Source organism: Protopterus annectens, chromosome 4.part0 (assembly GCF_019279795.1).
Source record: "Protopterus annectens isolate FY-2018-M chromosome 4.part0, PAN1.0, whole genome shotgun sequence".
Classification (NCBI taxonomy): Eukaryota; Metazoa; Chordata; order Ceratodontiformes; family Protopteridae; genus Protopterus; species Protopterus annectens.
In genome coordinates this window covers 463,982,088-464,005,715 of record NC_056733.1, presented here as the reverse complement: position 1 = coordinate 464,005,715, position 23,628 = coordinate 463,982,088, and the positions used below count along the sequence as shown (strand labels likewise).

The 23,628-nt window shown below is 46.0% G+C and overlaps 1 protein-coding gene across 1 annotated transcript in view; it reads left to right on the top strand.

Annotated features, from left to right (window-relative positions):
* Positions 1–23,628, top strand: part of NAA25 (N-alpha-acetyltransferase 25, NatB auxiliary subunit) — a 3,186,723-nt gene that overhangs the window by 1,764,395 nt on the left and 1,398,700 nt on the right. The gene's annotated exons all lie outside the window — the stretch shown is intronic.

Genomic DNA, 23,628 nt, shown 5'->3' with positions numbered 1-23,628 from the left:
GACTACCAGGCCCAAGCCTTCTGGTGTGACCCCCTCAGGAAGTCACCATGGCAGCAGGCCAGTCGAGTTTGTTTTCTCTCGACTTCAGTGTTGGATGGGTTTGAAATTGCTTAGGCTTCTGTTTCCAACATCTGAGCATCGGTTACAGAGGGAGATAGTTCATCTTTTATGGTTATTTTGCAGGAACATATGCTAGTAATCTGGACTGAGGCTATGTCCATGTGCAGAGTTCTCTCTTTCTATATGGAGACGTCAGCTTACCTCAGCCTACGTCTCAGTCATTGACCACTACAACCCATGTTGAAACTTAAGACCTCCTTAAAATTGCCCCAGCTAAGCACTGCAGAGTACTGATGATGTCTTCTTGGAATCCAGCCTTACCCCTGATACTTTGCCTCCAGCTCCCAGGAAACCTGACTGGTACTACAGAGTAACTGACTCCCACAAATTCCTCTTTAAGAATCCTACTGTGGATCTAGAGACCATTTCCCAGGGACCTAAAGGCATTAAGGCTACAACAGCCAAAAACCCAACCCCTTCAGACAGGGACTCTAGGGCTTTAGACAGGGTAAGAAAGTCTACACCTCTGCTACTCTTGCCATCAGGGCTTTAAATTGCCAGTTTCAGATGTTAAAGTATCAGCAACATATGGAGATAATTAAACAGAAAATGACATTGATTCTTGATTATGCAGAACATAAAGATTTATAAGTGTTAATGCATTCTGCTAACCAAGTTGGAAAACATACCTTGCAATGAGGTTTTAATGCCTTAGAAGCATCTTGCAGGGCTGCTGTCACTGGGTCTGTTCTTTGTAGGCATGCTTGGCTTAAGGAACAAATCTTGCAAGACCATGTCAAAGCAAAATTACTTGATGCACCATTAAACCATGAATGCCTGTTTGGCAATAAAACAGAAGTCGTCCTCAAAAAGATGGAGGAAAAAGGTAAATCTATGGAAACTGTTAAAGATTTCCTACAGATACGGCTACCTAGATTCAGTAGGCATTGGCCTTCTAAAAACTGGTCCTTTCCTGTTCCTCCCATACCTTCTCAGTCCATACCCAGGGGCAGCAGACTACCAACATTACAGTCTCACGTTAAGCGCAGATCTAAGCAATGGGGTGCTCCCACCTTTAAAACGGGGAATAGTAAGCCACCATCCTATGGTTAAATCTCCCAATGACTTATCCTTAACTCTTCCAAGCCTTGCCCAAGTACTTGCACGCTTAGGAGGAAAACTTGCCCTGTATGCAAAAAACTGGAAGTACATCACCCAGGACAGATGGGTCTTGAACATTGTAAACCAGAGATACAGATTCTACTTCCACTCATTGCCAACCCCATGTGGATGGCCAGACCTCTCCCCAAACCAGTGGGCAGAGGCCCAAAAGCAAGTACTTTCTCTTCTCAGTATCAAGGCTATTCATCCTGTCCCAGCAGAGCAAAGGAGACAAGGTTTTTACTACAGACTGTTTCTGGTACCCAGAAAAGAAAACTCTTGGCACCCTATCCTGGATCTGTCTATTCTCAACATCTTCCTGGTGGTTCCAAGGTTCAAAATGCTTACTCTCCAACAGCTGCTTCTTATGCTAGCAAGTACTCCTAGCTAGCCACCATAGACTTAAAGGAAGCTTATCTGCACATCCCCATAAGGGAATCTTGCAGGAAATATCTACGTTTCAGAGCAGGCTCTATGCAGTTGTCTGCACTTCCCTTTGGTTTATCTACTACGCTCAGGGTATTCACAAAATGCCTTGGTCCAGTCATTGCATATTTGCAGGCAGTGAAAAATTCAAATTTACTCATACTTGGACGATTGCCTGATTCAGGCGGACAGTCAGGAATTGCTCTTCCAGCACCTGGCATTTGTAAAGGGACTTCTAACTTAACTGGGGTACACCATCAACGAAAAGAAATCACATCTGTTACCCAGCCAACAGATTGTATTCCTGGGAGCAAGCTTGAACACAACTTTGCAGATGGCAGTCCTCACACAAGAAAAACAGACTTATTTGACAAACTACTTCAATCTACTGGCCACCAAAACCCAGCTATCTGCAAGAAAAATACTGCAAGCCCTAGGGTTCATGGCCTTTTGCATTCTACTAATTCCATATGCAAGACTGCATATGAGGAAACTTCAGTGGTACTTAAATGTCTCTGGTGTCAGCATTCTCAGGACCTGGAAACAATGAATCTGAAGTAGGAAGTTCATTTGTCTGCAACCTGTGGGTCTTGTTTCAAGCTAATGGATCCGAGCTCCTAGCTCCTCCCTTCACCCATAATCCCCTGCTAACCCTCCATGACCTCAGATCTAGTTTGCCGCGCTTGTGGATGGCTGGATCCCCTTGAGCTCGTCAGCTAAGTGGAATTTTACTGCATTTATCTATACTTTTCCTGTCAAAATTTTTCTTTTTTAGTTAAATTAAATAAGAAAAAGTGTGTAAGTGTTAGGTTCCCTTATTATTTTTTCTTTGATTAGTTCCCCCCTCTCTTCGCTGGTCGTTAGTGTGTGCGTGTGTGTTGTGTTTCTTTTTGGGGCCTGAGTGTGTAGTTGTTTTTTCTCTCAAAAAAATGGCTGAGGCCCCAAAAGCCATATTTTCTAAATGTACCGAGTGTGGCCATAAGCTCTCCCGGCTGATGGCCACACTCGGTGCGTTCGGTGCTTTGGGGTTGAACACCTTACCTCAGGCTGTACCATCTGTGCAGCGTTCAACCCCAGGGCACTGAAAGAGCAGAGGTCGAAGCTGGTCCTTGCGGGACTTTTACCCCTGGACTCTGCTTCGGCCTCCGCTACCTCTGCTGCTCCCGTAGCTCCACCACGGCCTGTGGTTTCTGCCACTCCTGCCCCCCTGCCTCCGTCCGGGACTCAAACTCCCGCTAAAGTGTCGGAGGACAGGGAGGCCAGGAGGGAGAAACGGAGGGAGAAGCACCACAAGCGGCGGGCCGAGACCTCCGTTTCGGCCCCGCCAGCTAAGCAGGCTTCTCCCTCCACTGCTTCTAGGTCTCCTCCTCGGCTCCGATCCCCTTGTTTCTCCCTGGGGCCCGAGGAGGAGACCCGATCTCCGTCGAGGTCATCGAGGCGGCATTCCAGGCCTGCCTCGGTGGCCTCTTCGAGATCTACTTTTAGTTTATCCGATGCAGACTTGGACCGAATGATGCGAAGATTCATCCAGGCCCAGCTGCAGATGGGAGTGCTCTTGCCCCCCCCCCAGGGGGGGGGGGTCGACACCTTTTTCCATCCTATTGCTCCATCTCCGACCCGCTATCCGGGTTCGGAGCGTTCGGAGCCGAGCAGCGTTGGAGCCGGGGATGGGTCGGCACCGACAGTACTTGGTACTTCGGATCCGACCCTGCCCTCGAGCCTATCGGATCCGACCTCTCGGAGCCATGGTTCGAGCTTCGGATCCGGGGGATTCAGTGTGCCTTTGGCTCCGTCCAGGTCGGAGCCCACTGGTCCCTCGGATCCGACGGTCTCGGCGCTGGCTCCAATCCCTTCATCGGATCCGAGTGGGAGCCGACTTTCGGATCCATTAGAGAGTGGCTCTCCCTCGGCCTTCGATGTTGTGGAGGGGGCTCTGCTGAGAGCATCCGGACCCCCGGTCCTTGCATCGGCTCCTCCCTACACTCCCTCTCTGCTGGGCCAGGCTTCCATCACCCGGCCAAAGGGACAGCCTGCTTCGATGTCACAGATGGTTCCATTGGAACAAGATGTTGCTGGCGAGGCCTCCTCGGACAGTCCTCCCGAGCAAGTTCCCCGCAAGCATAAGTGCAAAAGGAGGCACGTGGACTCCCCTGAGTCCTTAACCGAGGACACAGACTTGGGGGAAGGGGAAGGCTCCTCAAGATCGCCCCCTGAGGATGTCTCCTTTGGAGACATCATGGAGATGCTGAGGATCACAGGTGGGTGGTCTGCCCCCAAGTCTTCCTCTGACGAGTCCGTGTTTCTGGAGGCATTCGAGGCAGGCCCGTCTACCTCTTGGTTATCCCCTCCGGCTGACCCCCTGGTGGACCACATTACCACCAGGGCGTGGAAGGATCCGGACACCATGGAGCCAATACCGAAACGCCCAGATAGAATTCTTAGCCCCCCCCCTCAGACCGATCACATTGGAGTAAAGGGCCCCCAGTAGATGCCATGTTGATGGCGGCAGCCACGAAGAGGGAATTGGCTCAGGAGAGCCCCTCGATCCATCCACTGAGCAAAGACTCCCGTTTGATGGACCGCTTAGGGAAGCGAGTCTTTAGTTCAGCGACCTTCTTGGTAAGGTCTCTGAACTATATGGCACATGTCATCAGGATGCAGCGGGATCTTATCAAAGAATACGCTGCATCCCCCCCTGAGTCCATGTCGGAGGATGACAAACAATTGTACTCCACCCGAATGGCCACTCTTGAGATCAATTTCAAACACCTCTATGCGGCTATTGTCCCACGCCACAGAGGGAGCTGCTAGGGCTAGAGGAGCAGGCCTAGTCATGAGACGTCAGGCCTGGCTCCGTCATTGCGATTTTGCGGAGCCCTTTAAAGCGTCCTTCGCTAACGCCCCTTTCGATGGTTCTGCCCTGTTTGGCAAAACAGTTCGCGAGACACTTGTCCAGAGCGAGGAGGACGGGAAGACGTCTGCCATCGGAGTCTGCTTCTCTGCTCCCCAGCGGTCCTTTTCGAGGACCCAAAAGGGTCAGAAGAAGAAGTGGTTCCGAAAATCACAACATTCCCAACCAGCTCCGGACAACCAGTCCTACCGTGGCAGAGGTGGACAGGGAGGACGCCGCCCCAGGGGCAGAGGGGCTCCGAGAAACTTTGGGTCCAGAGACCCTTTCTCTGAGCGGCCCGCGCAGCAGCCCTGAGGGGTTGCCCAGCTGCTCCACTCTGGAGGCAGTCGGGGGGCGCTTCTCGGAACACCTAGCAGCATGGGAGTCCATCACAACAGACCATTACTCCATGTCCCCAAATCCAAAAACCTTTCCGATGTACCACCCGATCAGAGGGAGGCCGCAGCTGCAGAAATTCAGCAGCTTCTAAGAAAAAGAGCCATCCAGCCTGTCCCCCAAGACCAGCTCGGATTAGGGTTCTACTCCAGGTTCTTTTTGGTGCCAAAAAAGACGGGGGACTTGAAACCGATCCTAGACCTTTCCCGCTTGAACCTGTCAGTAACCAAGGAAAAATTCCGGATGGTTACTCTTCAATCTATTCTCCCCCTTTTCAGGGAGAACGATTGGATGTGCTCCATAGACATCAAGGATGCGTACTACCACATTTTAATGGACAAATGATCCAGGAGGTTCCTTCGCTTCCGGCTGGGGGCCAGTCACTACCAGTTCAGGGTTCTTCCCTTTGGCCTCACCACAGCCCCCAGGGTATTCACCAAAGTATTAGCAGTGATTGCGGCCCACCTGAGACTCCAGGGAATACAGGTCTTTCCGTACCTGGGCGACTGGCTCCTGACCGCACCAACAAGGCATCTACTTTGCTCAGCCAGAGACTTTTTTCTCCATCTAGCCCCACAGTTAGGCATTACTATCAACGTCGGCAAATCTCTACTGGCTCCAACGCAAATCATAGAATTCATAGGTGCCAGAATAGACACCAGAGAGTTGCGAGCCTTCCTAACTTCCGAGAGAATCCGGAACTTACAACTTCATGTGCGGGCTATCCTCCAATCAGAGGCTTCACCAGCGGAATTGGTCCTGAGGGCACTAGGCTCCATGGCGGCAGCGATTACGCTCCTTCCATGCGCCCGTTTGAACATGCGGGTACTGCAATGGACTCTTCTAGTGCCATGGTCCTTTCTATTCCTTCCTCTCCACCATCCCATTGCTATCAGCAAGGCTTGCATGAGAGTGCTACTATGGTGGGCTCCAAGCCTCGAACTTCCATACGGGCCGTCCCTTCTGCACCTCTCGCCACGGTGACCACGGACGCTTCCCGCCTCGGGTGGGGGGGGGGCATTATTCAGGCAGGACAGTCCAAGGCACGTGGAACGATAGAGGCCTCCATGCATATCAATGTTCTGGAGATGAGAGCGGTGCTGTTGGCGTTGCAAGCACTTCAGGACCTCCTCCCCATAGGAACAATTGCAATTCAGTCGGACAACATGTCGGTGGTCTGGTACATCAACAAACAGGGGGGGAACCAGATCGTACCCTCTGTGCTGCGAAGCCATGAGAGTGTGGGAATGGGCGATCTCCTCCAACCGCTTTGATTGCAACGCACATTCCGGGGAGGACCAACATCCTAGCAGACAAGCTCAGTCGCACCCTTCTTACCCCATACAAGTGGTCTCTCAATCCACTAGTAGCGAAGCAGATATTCTCAACATGGGGGCAACCTTGATGCGATCTTTTTGCGTCTCCATCAAACACGAAATGCGGCAATTTCTTCGCTCTAATCCCCCCTCCAGGGGAAACTCCAAGAGACGCTCTGGTGCATGCTAGGCCACCCGGTCTACTCTATGCCTATCCTCTTCTACCACTAATGATACAACTCTTACAGAAAGCCTCATGGTTGGGGAGCAAGATGATCCTCATTGCCCCATTCTGGCCTCGGCAAATTTGGTTCCCTTACCTGTGGTCTCACCTTGTGAATCACCCTTGGATTCTAGATCCCACTCCGGATCTCATCTCCCATCCGTCGAACTTACCAACTCCACACCTGGACAATCTGAAACTGACAGCTTGGTTGCTCCAGTTCCACTCCTAGTTAGGACTCCCGGTATCTCTTCAGCAGTCAAAGCCATCCTCGTGGCAGCGCATAAGCCCTCCACCAGGAAAGTGTACCACAGTAAATGAAAACGCTTTTCCATCTGGGCGGAGCATCACGATCTAGATCCTTTTACGGCTCCTCTTCCATCCATATTAGACTTCTTAACTGAACTCTTTCAAGAAGGCGCTAGTTGTTCAACTGTCAAAGTGCAATTGGCAGCCATATCACATTACCATGTGGGACATGATACAGGGCCTTTGATGTCGGCCAAGTTGTGTAAAACCTTTCTCAAGGGCACCTTTTTACTTAGACCCCCTGTAAAGGAAGCCGTGCCCCCCTGGGATCTTACATTAGTTCTTCAAGCCTTGACTGCTCCGCCTTTGGACCCGCTGCTTCAGGAGATCTCAAATTCTTGTCATGGAAAACAGCATTCCTTGTAGCCATCACTTCAGCAAAAAGAGTGTCGGAGCTTCAAGCTCTCTCTGTGAAGCCTCCTTACCTGATCTTTCACCCAGATAGAGTGTACCTCAGGATCAATCCCTCCTTTCTTCCCCAGATAGCATCAGAAACCAACATAAATCAATCCATAAATTTACCGGTTTTCTTCCCTAAATATCAGAATAAGGGAGAGAGTACAAGCTGCACTCAGATGTTCATAGGCAGCTTCGCTTTTATACTCATAGGACAGCTGGCCATAGACAATCCGACCAGCTGTTCGTTTCCTTTGCCAAATTTAACTTGGGGAAAGCTATCTCTAAAGTATCTTTATCTCGCTGGATTTCTCAATGTATCCTATTGGTGTATCAAGCCTCGGGTAGACCCGCACCAGAAGGAGTTCGTGCTCATTCCACCCGCTCCATTTCTACCTCTGCGGCCTTCAAGTCTAGAGTTCCATTGGATTGATATTTGTTCTGCAGCCACTTGGGCTTCATCTCATACCTTTATTAACCACTACAAACTAGACGTGCTTTCTAGAGGGAGAGCATCCTTTGGCTCATGGTGCCGTAATATCCTTCCATGATGGCCACCCAAGGTGCAGGTAGCTGGGGACTCTGTCCCACAGGTTGCTGACAAATGAACTTCCTACTTCAGATTAAGAAGTTATGTACTCACCATAACGTTCCATCTGAGTAGGTAGTTCATTTGTCTGCAACCATCCCCCCCTCCTTCCCCCTGGCCTTCTTCGGATCTACTGGTAGTTAGATATCCTTTTGTTGGATACATATTGAGGGGCAAACTCGATCTGAGGTCATGGAGGGTTAGCAGGGGATTATGGGTGAAGGGAGGAGCTAGGAGCTTGGATCCATTAGCTTGAACCAAGTTGCCGGCTCGGATCCGATATCTGATCCAAGACCCACAGGTTGCAGACAAATGAACTACCTACTCAGATGGAACATTATGGTGAGTACATAACTTCTTATTCCTATCATTCCTTGCCTAAGGGCAGAGTTCCTTTGGTGGGCAGAGCCCTGCTACCACAACAGTGGACTCCCTTTCACTCTACCCCTAGCCGCTCAAACCCTAACAGACACATCAGACTATGCATGGGGGGCTCACATGGCAGGACAGTGTATTCAAGGCAAATGTAGCCCAAAGCAAATGCCCCTGCATATCAACCAAAAAGAAATGTTAGCTGTACAGAATGCTCTGACATCCTTCAAATGCCTTAATCTTTCAGGGCAACTATTGATAAAGACAGACAACACCACAGTTATGTGGTACGTAAACAGGGGTAACCCATTCCTACCCACTCTGCAGGTTAGCCATGGCTCTGAGGAACACAGCCTTGAGCAGTCAAGTACACCTTCAAGCTCAATTCCTAACAGGCGAACTAAATTCACTGGCAGACTACTTAAGCAGAAATCTAATGGACCCACACGAGTGGAAACTGGGACCAAAATCATTCAAGCTTCTGATCCACAGGTGTGGGCCACCAGAGGTGAACCTCTTTGCTTCCCCTCAGAACTATCAGTTGAGCAAATACTGCACCAGAACTCCCCACAGCCAAGCATGGAAAGTGGATGCTCTGTCCTTTACATGGGAAAACCTCTGAATCTATGCCTTTCCCCCTCTGCCCCTCCTCTCGAAGATTCTAACGATCTAACAGGTCAAGCCAAGGACAATCCCGATTGCACCAGACTGGCCACGCCAGCACTGATACCCACTTTTGCGCAGTCTGACAGTACTGCCACCATAGCACCTGCCTCAAACCCCCCTCCCTGCTTTCCCAGCAGGAGGGCAAGATTTTGCATCCTCAGCTACAAACCCTGAACCTGGCTCATCCTCTGAACTCATCACCAGGATGTCACCTTGAGGCAAGGAGGCCTAGTACTAGAAAATCCTATTCAGAAAAGTGGAAATATACTGTTCTTGGAGCCAGTCTCAAGGAATGGACACAACTGTGCCCAGCTTACCTCGTATACTAGATTACTTTAACAAAAATGCTCCACAAAGGCCTATCCTTCTCTTCAATTAAGATTCATGCCTCTGCCATCTCAGCTCATTATAATACTGAGCCACCCCTCTTCTCTCATCCCCTGGTCAAACAGTTCCTTAGAGGAGCCAAAAATTTAATACCCCCCCCAGGAGAGCTCCCACTCCAGCTTGGGGACCTTTAACTTTGTACTGGAAAAACTCACGCTTCCACCCTTTGAACCTGCTGCTTCAGCAGAGTTAAAGTTCCTCTCCTGGAAAACAGCTTTACTTCTAGCCATTACTTCGGCTAGAAGTGCGTCGGAATTGCAGGCCCTTATGGCCGTGGAACCCTTCATTATCTTCCATGCGTTCAGGGTTTCCGTCAGGACTAACCCATCATTTATGCCCAAGGTGGTGTCTAGTGTGGCTTTAAACCAATCCATTCATTTGCCTACCTTTTTCCCCAATCCTTAGAATAAAGGGGAAAGGATCCTGCACTCCCTGGACGTGCACAGGCAGCTTAGGTTGTATCTGGACAGGACTCAACCCTTCAGAAAATCTGATCAGCTGCTAGTCAGCTTTGTTATAGAGGCAGAGGGCAAGGCCATTTCAAAGCAAACCATTTCTAAATGGATAGCACACTGCATCCATTTCTGCTACAAACACCATGGGAAACCTACCCCACAGGGGATCAGAACACATTCCACTAAGGCTACGTCAACCTCTACAGCATTTCTCAGGGGAGTCCCTACCCAGAGACATCTTGGAAACTGCACCCTGGAGCTCTGTACACACCTTCACCAAGCATTACCACTTGCCTATCTCTCCTAAATCCAGAGCTGGATTTGCCACAGCAGTCTTAGAGGGCCTGCTTGCCAGCCCTAATGCTTCTTGACTGCCTCCACCTATCCTCAGCTTTGGGAATCAACCCAAATGTGATGACTGCAACAGTGAAACACGAAGAACATACTACAGTTGTGTACACGTACTATAAATGTAGATGTTAGAGTGTATTCACTGTTGTAGTCCTGGTTACCCTCCCTCCAGCCCCCTGACTTCTCTATACTTCTACCTATTCTTCTTTGTTTGGCCATTTCTTATAACAATGGTGTTTATTTTCTACTGGGGGTGTTCCACACCATGTAATTGCTTCCTGTTGTGGGGGCTTCTGACATCTTGGGCAAGAAAAACTGATGTAATGGCATCTGCTGCATGTTTTATACCCCTGACGTCATGGAAGAAGCGACAGCATCTGACGCAGAAATCCCAAGACTCTTGTGTTCAGGCTGACCGATGGCTACCTGCAGGCAGGTAACCCAAGTGTGATGACTGCAACAGTGAATACACTCGAACATCTACATTTATGGTAAGTGTACACAACTGTACTTTCTTCCTCGTCTTCAAAAAAGGACAAACCTCAAAAGAGACCATCACCTGCTGCATCAGCTCATTCGAGCCTCCAGTGAAGTTACCCAAGATTTCTAAGGCTACTACCTCCTCAGTTCCACAGTCCTCTGAGCCGTCGGAGGTTATTTTGATTGACAGACCTGGTTCTTCGGCTCCAAGTCTTCGGAGCCGCAAGATACCTTTTTCTCGGAGCCGGTCTATGGAGATTTCACCGGTTTCCCCTACACTGAAATCTCCCATTTTGCACAGGTTTCGTTCTTCGTCCCTATCCTCCAGGTCCACCAGGAGCTTATCTGACGATGACGTGGAACAGATGGTGCACAGACTCTTGAAGTCGCCGGCACTAACCAAATTATTTCTGGCTCCAACCCTTTTGGTCCCGGAGCCTACTATACCAGTTGTACCCACTGTTTTTCCTTCTCCGAGCCAAACTGGACCTTTGGAGCCGGAGTGCTTGGTACCACTTACTGTGGATCCGTCGATTCTGAGACCCCCTTTGGTGATCACGGAGCCACCTTCTGCTCAGACACTCTTTGCCATCTGGAGAGTCTGGGAGCCAGGGTTCCCCAGTTGGCCCTGAGGGGGATTCTCTGCCCCGATCTTCGGTGCGAGCCTACCCCTTGGAGCGTCAGCCTGGGTTAGCTCGTCTCCTACATCAGCCTCTGGTCTGATCTCTCTGGGCCCAGTGGCTTCTTGTCTCGGCCGAGCCGAGGGAGTCTTCGGAGCTGATGGGATCCGCCTTTGAGCTGATGAGGAGTGTGCTGTCTGCCCCTACAGTTCCACATAAGGATACCAGTACTCGTCCCCCTAAGGCACCGGCTACTGTCTTGACACTACCCATTCCACAGGGCAGCAGAGATGGTCTCAGGATCCCCCACTGGGCAAACCCTTCTCTTCCAAGGGCTCCCCAGAATACCCTTTTGAGGAGCCCCCTCGGAAGAGAATTTGAAAGAGGAAGCACGTAGACTCTCCAGATGAGTCTGTCACTTCAGACACTGACCTCGAGGAGTCAGAAGGGTCCCCACAGTCATCCTCTGATGATATCTCATTCGCAGATATTCTATAGATCCCTGAAGCAGAGAGGCGGTTGGCAAGCCACCACCCCTTCTGATTGAGGAGTCAGTGTACCCGAAGGCTTTTGGATCTCAACCTTCAGTTTCCTAGGCGTCTCTGCCTTTTGACGAGCTAATGAACTTGGTCAGTCAAAAGGTGTGGGAATCACCTGACACAATGGAACCAGTCCCTCGGAGGCCAAACAAATTCTAATCAGCTCCTTCTGGAAAGGATTTCCTCACTAAGGGGGGTACCTGTTGCTATGGTAGTGATGACAGCAGCCACCAAGAAGGAACTTTCAGAGACATCCTCATTTGTCCATCCTCCGAACAAAGACTCTCGAACAATGGACTGATACGGGAAGCATGTCTTTTTGTCAGCGAATTTTACTCTTCGATCGCTGAACTACGTCACTCATTTCACAAGGCTACAGAGAGATGATCTGAAAGAACTAGGAGATAATTTGCAAGGTACATTGGCTGCGGGGGTGAATGAGAAGGTCTTCTCCCAGGTATCCACCTTAAATTCCATCAACTCCTCCATGAGGCTGATCTATGCAGCTGATGGGAGCGAGCAGGGCAACGGGTTCCGGAGTTTCCCTTAGGAGACACTCCTGGATGCGCTTGTGCAATTTTGCAGAGCCCTTTGTCTACTTTTACTAATGCCCCTTTTGACGGTTCCTCACTCTTTGAACCCAAAGTAAAAGACACACTCACCTGATGCGAGCATGAAGGAAAAACTCTCTCTGTCATTTTAGTACATTTTTCCATACCTTCAAGACCTTATCCTAAAGGTCAGAACACTGGGAAAATGTGGTTCAGAAGATCCCAGAGAGTTGTCCAGGACACACTGGGTGAATCCTTCCCCAGGGACAGAGGGGGAGGTAAGAATGGTAGACGCCATCCTAGAGGCAGAGGGAGCCCGCATAACCAGGCGACCATGATTCCTTTCCTGAAAGGAGACCCGACTGCTCTTCTCTGGAGGCAGTCTGAGGACGTTTATCTATGTACCCAGAAGCCTTGCAAACTATCACAAGAGACGTGGGTACTAAGAATAATATCCAGAGGATATTCTATTCCCTTTTCCTACCCTGTCCCACAGACCAGAACGATCCCAGATGTTCTACCCAATCTAAGGGAACAAGCAACTATAGAGATTCAAAAGTTGCTGCACAAAAGAATCATCCAAGAAGTCCCCGCAGACCAAATAGGATTTGGAACTTACTCGAGATTCGTTTTGGTGCTAAAAAGAACAGGGGAATAGAGACCCATATTAGACCTAAGCAATTTAAGCAAATCTGTCAAGAAGTCAATGTTCCGAATGGTGACACTGCAGTCTATACTTCCCTTTTTAGAGAAAGATGATTGGATGTGCTCGATAGACCTTCAAGATGCTTACTAAAACATAAAAATGGACAGGGCATTGAGAAGGTACTTGCGCTTCCGGCTGGGAGCCAGTCATCATCAATTCTGAGCTCTGCCCTTTAGTCTGACTACAGCCCCTAGAGTGTTCACCAAATGCAGGGAAGTAGTCACGGCTCACCTGAGGCGTCTAGGATTCCGAGCGTTTCCCTATCTAGATGACTGGCTCCTATCTGCCACCACCAAGCATCTACTCTAACAAGCCAGGGATGTCACTTTGGAAACTTGCGCTCAATTGGGTATTACAGTCAACTTTCAAAAATCTGCCTTGTTGCCCTGTCATCATATTACATTTATAGTTGCAGATCTAGACACCACTTCTCTGGTAGCACGTCTTCCAACAGACAGAGTTTCAGCACGCAAGCAACAGATACTTCATCTTCTTCCCAAGACCAAGGTGAAAGCAAAGATGGTTCTAAAATTATTAGGGACAGTGGCTTCCACAATAATACTGGTTCCCCTTGCCAGAATGCACATGAGGATCCTCCAGTGGCTGCTGTTCTCCCAGTGGTAACTTCAAGAGCTTCCTATGTCTCACCTGATCAGAATAACGAAATCATGTAAAAACGACTTAAGATGGTGGATACACCCCAGCCATGTGACCATATAGAGATCCTTTGTTCCACAACAACCCTTAGCTACAGTGGCCACGGATGCTTCCCAGATAGGGTGTGGGGGGGAATTATCTGGGGAGAACAGTCCAAGGTATATGGCAAGAACACGAGGCTCACTTACATATAAATGTCCTAGAGATGAGAGCAGTGCTTTTTGTGTTGCAAGCACTTCACAACTGTCTCCCTGTAGGGACAATTGCGATTCAGTCAGACAATATGTCTGTGGTTTGGTACATAAACAAGCAGGGGGTACCAGATCTTACCCCCTTTGTTGTGAGTCCCTAAGAGTTTGACAATGGGCAATTTCTCCCCAGCGCTTTCTAATAGCAGCGCACATTCCAGGGAAGTCCAACGTGATAGTATTCAATCTGAGCAGGGCAGTTTTAATGCCTCACGAGTGGTCTCTCAATCAGAATGTAGTGGAAAGGATTTTCCGAACATGGGGTATGCCTTGCTGCGATCTTTTCGCCACTTCCATGAATGCCAAGTGCAGCAACTACTTTACCCTAATCCCCCCTCCAGGGGAGACACCGAGAGACGCATTTGCTCACGATTGGCCCTTGGGACTTCTGTATGCCTTTCCTCTCATACCCAGAGTCATTCAGAATGCACAGTCCTTGGGAAGCAGAATGATTCTCATTGCTCCTTACTGGCCTCGTCAAGTTTGGTTCCCCTTCCTTTGGCCTCATCTTCAGGAGAAGCCTTGGACTCTGGACCCAGTTCCAGACCTGCTGACACATATGTCAGGTGCACTTCATCCTTCTCTCCACACCGTCAACTTGACAGCTTGGCTGCTCCACTTCCCAATTTAGTCAGGCTTCAGAATTTCACTCCAACAGTTAAACATATCATGATGTCCTCTCATAAAGCTTCCACCAGAAAACTGCATTCTAGCAAATGGAAAACGTTTTCCCTCTCGGCTCAAAACAGAAACATTGACCCTTTTTCTGCGCCTATTCACTCTATTTTGGAATTTTTGGTGGAACTCCTTCCATCAGTGTTCAGATGCAGCAACCATCAGAGTACAACTCGCTGCAATTTCAAATTTCCACATTGGTGATCCTACTTCGCACTTAATGTCACACAGGTTGTGTAGAGCCTTCTTGAAAGGTGCCTCCTTATTAACACCTCCCTTTAAGGAAACCCCTTCCTCCTTCGGATTTAAATTTTGTTCCATCTCACCTAAAATTACCACCTTTTGAAACTTCCTCAACTTCAGACCTCAAGTTCCTTTCCTGGAAGACCATTTTTCTGGTTGCTGTAACATCTGCTAGAAGGGTATCAGAGTTGCAAGCCCTATCTAGCAAACCACCATATTTGATATTTCATAAGGATAGGGTATCCTTATGAACTAATCCATCCTTTTTACCTAAAGTCTCCAACTAACATAAATCAATCTATTGAGCTTCCAGTGTTTTTTTCCTAATCACAGCAACAAGGCAGAATACAGATTACATCAACTGGACGTGCACAGACAACTCAGATTCTATTTGCATAGGACAGAAGATTTTAGAAAATCTGACCAGTTCATTTCCTTTTCAGACGCAAAAAAGGGTAGCTCAGTTTCAAAAACTACCCTCTCCAACTGGCTCTCAAATTGCATTACATTCATTTCTACCTCAGACAACAGAGATTTGCCATTTAAGGTTAAGGCTCATTCCACTAGAGCACTGGCTACATTTTCTGCCTATCAGGCCAGAATTCCTATGGATAGTATTTGTGCTGCAGCTACCTGGGCTACTCTTCATCATACATTTATCACTCATTACAAAGTGGATTTGGCCTCCAGGGACAGGGTCTCCGTTGGGTCCACTGTGCTTAAAGGTGTACTTTCATGTGCCACCCAGGGAAAAGGTGCTAGGGATGCTGTCCCATCATTGTAAGAATGAAGGCGAGATAGGACAACATAGCATAAAGAAGTTATGTACTCACCATAACGTTCCATGTTTGTTGTCCATCTCGCCGTTCATGCTTACGAACCCTCCTTCCCCCTTCCAAAGACTCCTTGTGGACTTGGTGGATGTTTTACTCCTTTCAGGAGTTCCTTGCTTCCTTCAGTTTGTTTCTCCTATTCCATTGGGAATAGCATATATTTGTGTCTGTGTATGTATATGTATATATATATATATTTATATATATGTATATGTGTGTGTGTGTGTGTGTGTGTGTGTATATATATATATATATATATATATATATATATATATATATATATATATACATAGTTCCCATTCAGAAGCCTGAAACATCATAAGCCTGAAAATCAAAATCCTGAAACCAAAAGCCTGAAAATTCAGAATCCTGAAAACTCAAAATCCTGAAAGCCCAAAATGCTGTAACTCAAAATCCTGAAAACACAAATAATGCTAATATGTCACTATAAAGACACTATTATCTACCAACTGACCCTGACCCTAACCCTAAGGTCCGTCACTATCGCACACTCACCTGAGCCGCGCCCTAGCTCACTTAAACCGCCTCTAACCCCAATATTTGTCACTATTGCATACATGCCTAACCTGCGCCCTAACCCTAACTCACTTAAACCGCCCCTAACCCTAACATAAAACCAACCGCACACTTACCTGACCCCAACGCATGACCTAACACCACAGGGCTAACAATAGCAAAGCCACAATGACATCAGTATGTCTATTTTGTGTTTTCAGGATTTTGAGTTTCAGGATTTTGGGCTTTCAGGATTTTGGGCTTTCAGGATTTGGGGCTTTCAGGATTTTGAGTTTTCAGGACTCTGAATTTTCAGGCTTTTGGTTTCAGGATTTTGATTTTCAGGCTTATGATGTTTCAGGCTTCTGAATGGGAACCATATATATATATGTATATATATATATGTATATATGGTTCTTTACAATTCCTTTAGTAGTAGCAGCAAACAAGATTTGTGGAGTTGCACCACTGCATTATGGGATACCTACTTGTCACGAGCCAAGCTCGAGTCTTCCAGCTGTGTATTCGGCAGAGTCGGAGCCAAGGATCAGCTCCAAACCCATCATTGCAAGAATGAATGGCGAGATGGGCAACAAACATGGAACTTTACAGTGAGTACATAACTTTGTTTTCTGAGCTGTGAGATAAAATGTCCAGGGGGTACTGCAGATGGTTGAACTGCAGGTTGATGCAGCATGTAATGAAAATTAACCTAACACGTTTGCATGCAGTAGCTCTTTTTGCATTGTGCTTAGAAAAAACAGGTTTATCACTTTGGCTGGATAGAAGTTTTAAACAATCTGTAACTTTATTAAATGCATCTTTAGGCTGTAACTGTTCTAAAGACTATTTATACTTGGCTTGACTTGTTAAAATATCCATACTAAAAATTTATCCTTAGAGATTTTTTTCCATGCTTCGTCGAATGGCCAGTTCAGCGAATAATCTGAGGATACTTTGTATGCTTCTCTCTCCTCCACTCACCAGTTTTTTTACTCATGCGAGTTGCTTTTTGGAGGAGTTTTTGGATCTGTGTACTCAGCACTGAGATTTTTCTCGTCGTGGAACAGTAGGTTTCTTCAAGTAGTGGTGCAGTCACATAGCCTCTTTAACTAGCTGGCTCGCCAGTGATAGAACAAATTACATTGATAACTTACTTTAAATTCTATTTAAAAAGAACCATCTCAAGTCTTTTTCCTTTTAACTGTTTAACAGTAGGTTTCTTCAAGTAGTGGTGCAGTCACATAGCCTCTTTAACTAGCTGGCTCGCCAGTGATAGAACAAATTACATTGATAACTTTAAATGCTATTTAAAAAGAACCATCTCAAGTCTTTTTCCTTTTAACTGTTTGTTTATACTCTCAGACAGTTTATCCCAAAGCTGTATGACAGAACCTGGACTCCAGCAGGATACTGTACGCCTTTAACTCCTTGCCTATTCAAGCAGCTACATATACTGGCATGCTTGGCTAAACATGGCTTTGCTTTTGTCTGGAGACCAGTGGGCTGGAAGTCTGACTGGAAAATGGACTCTAGGAAAGCTCTTTATTATAGTAGTTTCTAGTACATTTAATTAGGAAGAACAACATTAAACTTTGACACTTCCAGTCGTGCAGAAAGAAAGGAAAATTACTTTTAGCTATACATTTATTTATTTAGCTCCTACAGTCTGGAAATATTATAATTTATTCTAAACTCCATTCCAGTGTCATCTAAACTTAATAGGTCTGGTTATACATTAGCTTAGACTCTTACATTTCAAGGATCTTGCAGTAATACAAAGCAGTCATAACTGATACATTTGTGCTGGAATAATTAACTGTTCATGTACATTATATTTTTCAAAACCACAGATAGATAAAATAAAAATGAAACAATAGTAAATGGAGTAGGAAAAACCATTTTATACTTGCACAACAGCTATCATCAGGAGGAATCTGATGCTTCAGGATTTGAGGATGAGGAAATGATCTTACGCTAAACACACACTTTTCTGCTTTTTCTCCCAGAAGATTTATCCTTTGGGGGATACGTTGCATAAAATGAAGGAAGCTTTTCATTGGGAGAACGGTAAATTCTCTCAGGCCATCTCCAAGACCACTGGCTATTCCTTGGTCCCTGTGATATTTGACATCCGTCTACACCCAGACACTCTGCACCTGCCCAAAGGAAACCAGATTATTTTTATAGATTGCTTGATAGACTTCCACAAGAACCCACAAGCTGATCCGTCTGTAGTGTCAACTGAGACCACTAAGGGTGCCCCTAAGCTTGCTGCTAGACATCACTTACCTAATGACAGCGAAGTTAGCTTGCTAGATAGGTTTGGAAAAAGACTTTTACGTCTGCAGACCTCTCTATAAATGCCCTCAGTTGCCAATTTCACATGTTGATATACTTGAAGTCCTTACAGGAACAAATGATTACTAATGTAGAAGGCATTGCAGACAAGACCTTACGAAGGGACATACAGGAGATGGAGCAGCAGTGCAGACTTCTAGACCTTCTCTAGAATGTGGGACTGCGACATTAGACGCATCATGCAGAGCACCTGCTACTGGCACTGTTATATACAGATATGCCTGGCAGAGTACCCAGACACTTTCTGACCAAGTAAAGGCCAACCTGTTGGATGCCCCACTAAATAAATTCCTTTTTGGGTTCCTGGCAGAGAAGATTTTTCAAAATTGGGCAACAAAGGGAAGCAAAGAAAAACTATTAACATTTTGTCTCTCACACCTCGATATAATAGGAATTATCCTTCTAAGCCGTGGCTTCTGCCTCTTAGGCAAGATAAGTGGAGGCCTGCCCTATCAGAGAGAGAGAGACGGTCCAGAAGTTGGCATCCTGAGCAATGTCCTAGAGCTGGGGATCCAAAGACATTCTTCCCTGTCAGAGAACAGCTATGACTATGAACAGCTGCCTCCCCCTATGTCCTTCCACACTCCTTTAGCAGGAAGACTTTCTTACTTTATACGCCAATGGAAATACCTCACCTCAGACCAGTGGGTCTTAAACATCATAGAAAAGGACTACTTTGTTCGGTTCAGAGAAAGGCCCTTCTTAGAGATGCCAAAGCTACCAAAAGACCAAAAGGGTGTCACCCCCCCCCCAACCCCACCCCAAATCTTGCAAGGTCTTGCAGCAGGGATCCATTCAGCCAGACTTTGCTGGAGAGAAAACAGCAGGGCTGTACTGCAGGATTTTTCTTGTCCCAAGAAAGGAAGGCATTTGGAGACAAATCTAAGTGTTCCCAAATTCAGAATGCCAACCCTTCAAAAACTGCTACACATGATATTTCCAGGGACCTTCATGGTTACAATAGATCAAAAGAAGGCATATTTTCACATTCTTATTGCAGAGCAGCACAGGATATACCTTTGGTTTGTACTTTACCATTTGGTTTATCCCCTTCTCCGAGTTTTCAACAAATGTTTATTTGCAGTTGTAGCCCTTGCAGAACTCTTGGAGTGCACATTTACCCCTACCTGGATGATTGCCTCATCCAGGAAAAGTCATTACTGGAACTTCAGATAGACTTAGAAGTTACCATGGATTGCTTTCAGAGGGATAGGATTCACGCACAACATCTGCAAGTCCCAGCTTCAGCACTAGATAAGAATCTCTTTTTCTAGGGGAACTGATAGAGTCTGTGTAGCAAAAAGCCTTCTAACCCCCAAGACAAGATGTCCTTTTCTGACAGACTATCAACTAGTACTGCTAAAGCAGACAGCTACTGCAGTGGAATATCTAAGGGTCCTGGGAAGCATGACATCATGTATGCTAATGATTCTTCCAAAAGAAATTGCTAGCTATGTTTTTAGCTGTGAAAGCTTTTTAAAGCAGCTTATCACAAGGAGCGCTGCAGATCTGGACAGACAACATCACAGTTGCTTGGAACATAAACAAGTTCAGCTCATTCCTACCTCCTATGCAGCCTAGAAATAAAAATTTGGCACAAGAGTTGCAACTGACACTTATAGCATCCTACATCCCTGACCAGATCAACTCCTTAGCAAATTTGTAGAGCAAGGACCTTCTAGACCACAACGAATGAATGCTGAAGAGTGAGATCTTTCTGGACATCCACCATCAGTGGAGGGCACACCAATATAGACCCTTTCAACTCTCAGCAGTCTGCCACAGAGGTTGTGGTACAGAACCCAACAGACAGGGATATGGGGAATAGATGCCTTCTTCAAATGGACAGACCTCTTTCTTTATGCCTTTCTCCATTTTCCCTACCAGGGCACTGATAAAGGTGGTGAGGTCTTGACAGAAGGCGCATGGTACTTCTGGCCACGACAACATTGGTTCTCCCTCCTCCTGACTCTCAGCAAGGGGAGATGTTGTATACCTATACAAGTAATAGATCTGCTCACACAGCTTAAAGGGGTCTGTAATTCATCCGCACCTGACAGACCTCAAAGTAATAGCTAGGAGTATTGGTTCCTGAACCCAAATACTGCAAACTATTCTACTGAAGTGCTGTCAATCCTGAGAGAAGCAAGAAAACCAAATACCAGTAAAAATCATACTTTTCCAAATGGAAAAGTTTTTCTTTTTGGTGCAAGAACAAAGACATTAGTCCTTCTCATGTGAGCAGAAACCTACTGTTGGAATACCTTTTGGGATTGTTTCTTTAGGGTCTTTGTTATTCCAGTATTTAGGTACATGCATCAGCCATCTCTACTTGTCATACTTGCTTCCCCCATCTGTTCTGCCCCCCCAACAGTTCCTAAAAGGGGTCACATATCTAAGTCCCCTCAGGAGAAACCCTGTTTGTACCTGGGATTTAAACTATGTATTAGAAAAACTTAATTACCACCTTTTGAACCACCAGCTTCTGCTCCCCTAAAGATGCTCATTTGGGAGACAACCCTACTGACAGCCGCCATTTCAGCCAGGAAGGTCTCAGAGCTACAAGCTCTGATGTGCAAAGAACCCTTCACTGTATTCCATAAGGACAGGGTAACCATAAGAACTAACCCTTCCTTTATGCCTAAAGTAGTGTCAGAACTCTCCTTGAATCAAGCTGTTCACTCTCTGGTATTCTTCTCTAACCCACAGAATAAAGCTTATGAGATCTTATTTTCACTGAATGTACACTGACCACTAAGGTATTACCTGGACAGGACTAAATTACCAAATAGAGCAGAGGAACTACTAGTGGCCTTTGAAGAAGGCAGACCAATCTCCAAACAGACTGTCTCTAAATGGATAGCCAACTGCATAACTTTATCCCTGTCATGGTAAGCTAGTACCAGCCCATGTCAGAGCCTACTCCACCAGACACTGTGTAGCCACCATTGTGTTCCTTAAAGGTCTCCCAACACAGGCCATCCTGGAAGCTGCTACATGGATATCTGTTCACACCTTTACTAAACATTACCATTTTGTCAGTGTTTCCAGGGCTAGGGCAGGTTTTGCTATTGCTATTCCTCTTCAGAACCTGCTTTCTCAGGGACCATCAGACAGCCTCCCCCCCCCCCAACTTACAGCTTTGGGAGTGCTCATAAGAATCAGTACTATGAAGAAAGTTGTGCAGTTTTGTCACATTTAACTATAACTCTAGATGTTGAAGGTAGATCAGTGTTACAGTACAAACTCCCTCCTATCCCTCTGTTTGTTGGCCTTGCCCCCATACCTGGAGGGGGCAGTTTTCAGACTGGTAGTTATTCTCTACTATCCTATCCAACTTCTACTGCTGTCACACAGTTGGAATATCCTCTCCATGACTAAAACTTTGACATTTGGAAGGGTTGTGCTGTCCTCTGACATCTGGCTGCTATTCACTGTCTAGAAAGACCTGGAGATGGCATTGGTGGACAGTCCTCCTTACCCTTTTGTTCGGACATCTGCCATTGGACATCCATTGGCTAGGGATAATGAAAAGACTGTAGAAAGTGGACCAATCGCAGGGTTATTTATGGCAGGGAAGGACCAAGAATCAGTACTGTAGCACTGATCTACTCGAACATGTACAGTTATTGTAAGTGTAACACAAATGTACTTTGCCCATGTTGCATTACTGAACCTCGAGTACCAGAATCTTTCACCATCATCCCTGGCTGGGGGGTGTCCTTTGCCATCTGACATAAAAACATCGGTAGTATAGAGGATAAAGTTAAGTAAGCTGGGGGCCATCCTCAGTTCTTTCTTGCCATGTAGTCCATTGCAAAAGACAGAGTTTGTGAGCATTGCTGGTTGGCTTGAATTACAGAGTATTCAAGTAAGTACCTCATTATTGTGGACTTTCTTTATACTTTTATGTATCTGATAAAGATTGTTCATGTTTAGGAAAGTTAATAACTGCGTTTTAGTTTTTTCATCTTATCTTCAGTATTATTTTCTAACTTTTTCATCCCTCATTATTCATAAACTCTGAAGTTATCAGGTACTTGTTAAGTTAATGGCCTTACAAATTTACAAATTTGCCTTTGTGCTTTTTTTGGCAGTATTTAAAAAAAGAATGAATCAAATGTTTTTTTGTGACTCCCTCCTATAATTATGAAACTCATTAGTACAAGTCCCAGAATTATGGAGAACAGTAAATGTTGAACATTGCTTTTCTCATTTTAAACTGTTTTTTTGCCGGGGAGCAAGCGCATAACACACCCAAACTTACCAACTCTGAGATTGCCGTACCTTGGAGGAAAGCAAATACTTGTTAGAACATGCAGTCTTGGACTTGGTTTGTGCAAGTTAGGATTTTCTGTCGTTCATTTCCTCTGTTCCGGGATTCATAATACTGAATGTTATCGGTCAGTTTCCTTTTTAAAAAAAAAAAAAAAAAAAAAAAAAAAAAAAAAAAATAGTATTCTTGAATGGAAGAAGTTCCATTTCATGCTCAAGAAAAACTTGGAATTATAAAATCGCCAAGTACATCAGCAAAAAAAAAAAAAAATGTCCAGAATGTTATTCATGTGACTTTGCTTTTTAAAAAGTGTAAGAAATCTAAACTGCAAAAGTGACTGCCGGATGTGCGTCATCTCTTCCTTGCAGGAAGTGCTTACTAAATAGTTGATACAGGTTTTAGAGATTGTCAGACATCACCAAGACAACTCCACTGGAACTCAGATTTTCCAAATATTGGACTAGCTGATTGCCAGAGAGCTTTTGTTTCAAGATTAATTAAGAAGTAAAACATTTGTTTATTATGAGGCATCAAGCTGTTGCCGCAGCTTTATTATAAAGGGTCTTCGCAAGTGTCTGTCTTTGCATTTACTGAGTACAGGCAAATGTTTTGTGGTTCTTTTAGACTACCTGAAACAGAAGGAACAAGTCATTAATAGAGTTAATCAGTTAGTGAAGTCAGTAGCTACTTTTTAGAATGCATGTATAATCTTTGGCAGTCTGTGAGATATTTTTTGTGGAAGCAAATCCAAACCTAAACTGTGTTTTGAAGGTCACCAGAACTAGAATTTAACAAGATCATCTTGCAGAATTGAATTAAAATGCTGACAGCTTTTCATGTTTGACATTGTTTAGGAAAATATGGTACCTGTCAAGTCTTTAAACAAAGATGGGCATAAGTATTCAAGGGATAGGATGGTTGCTTAA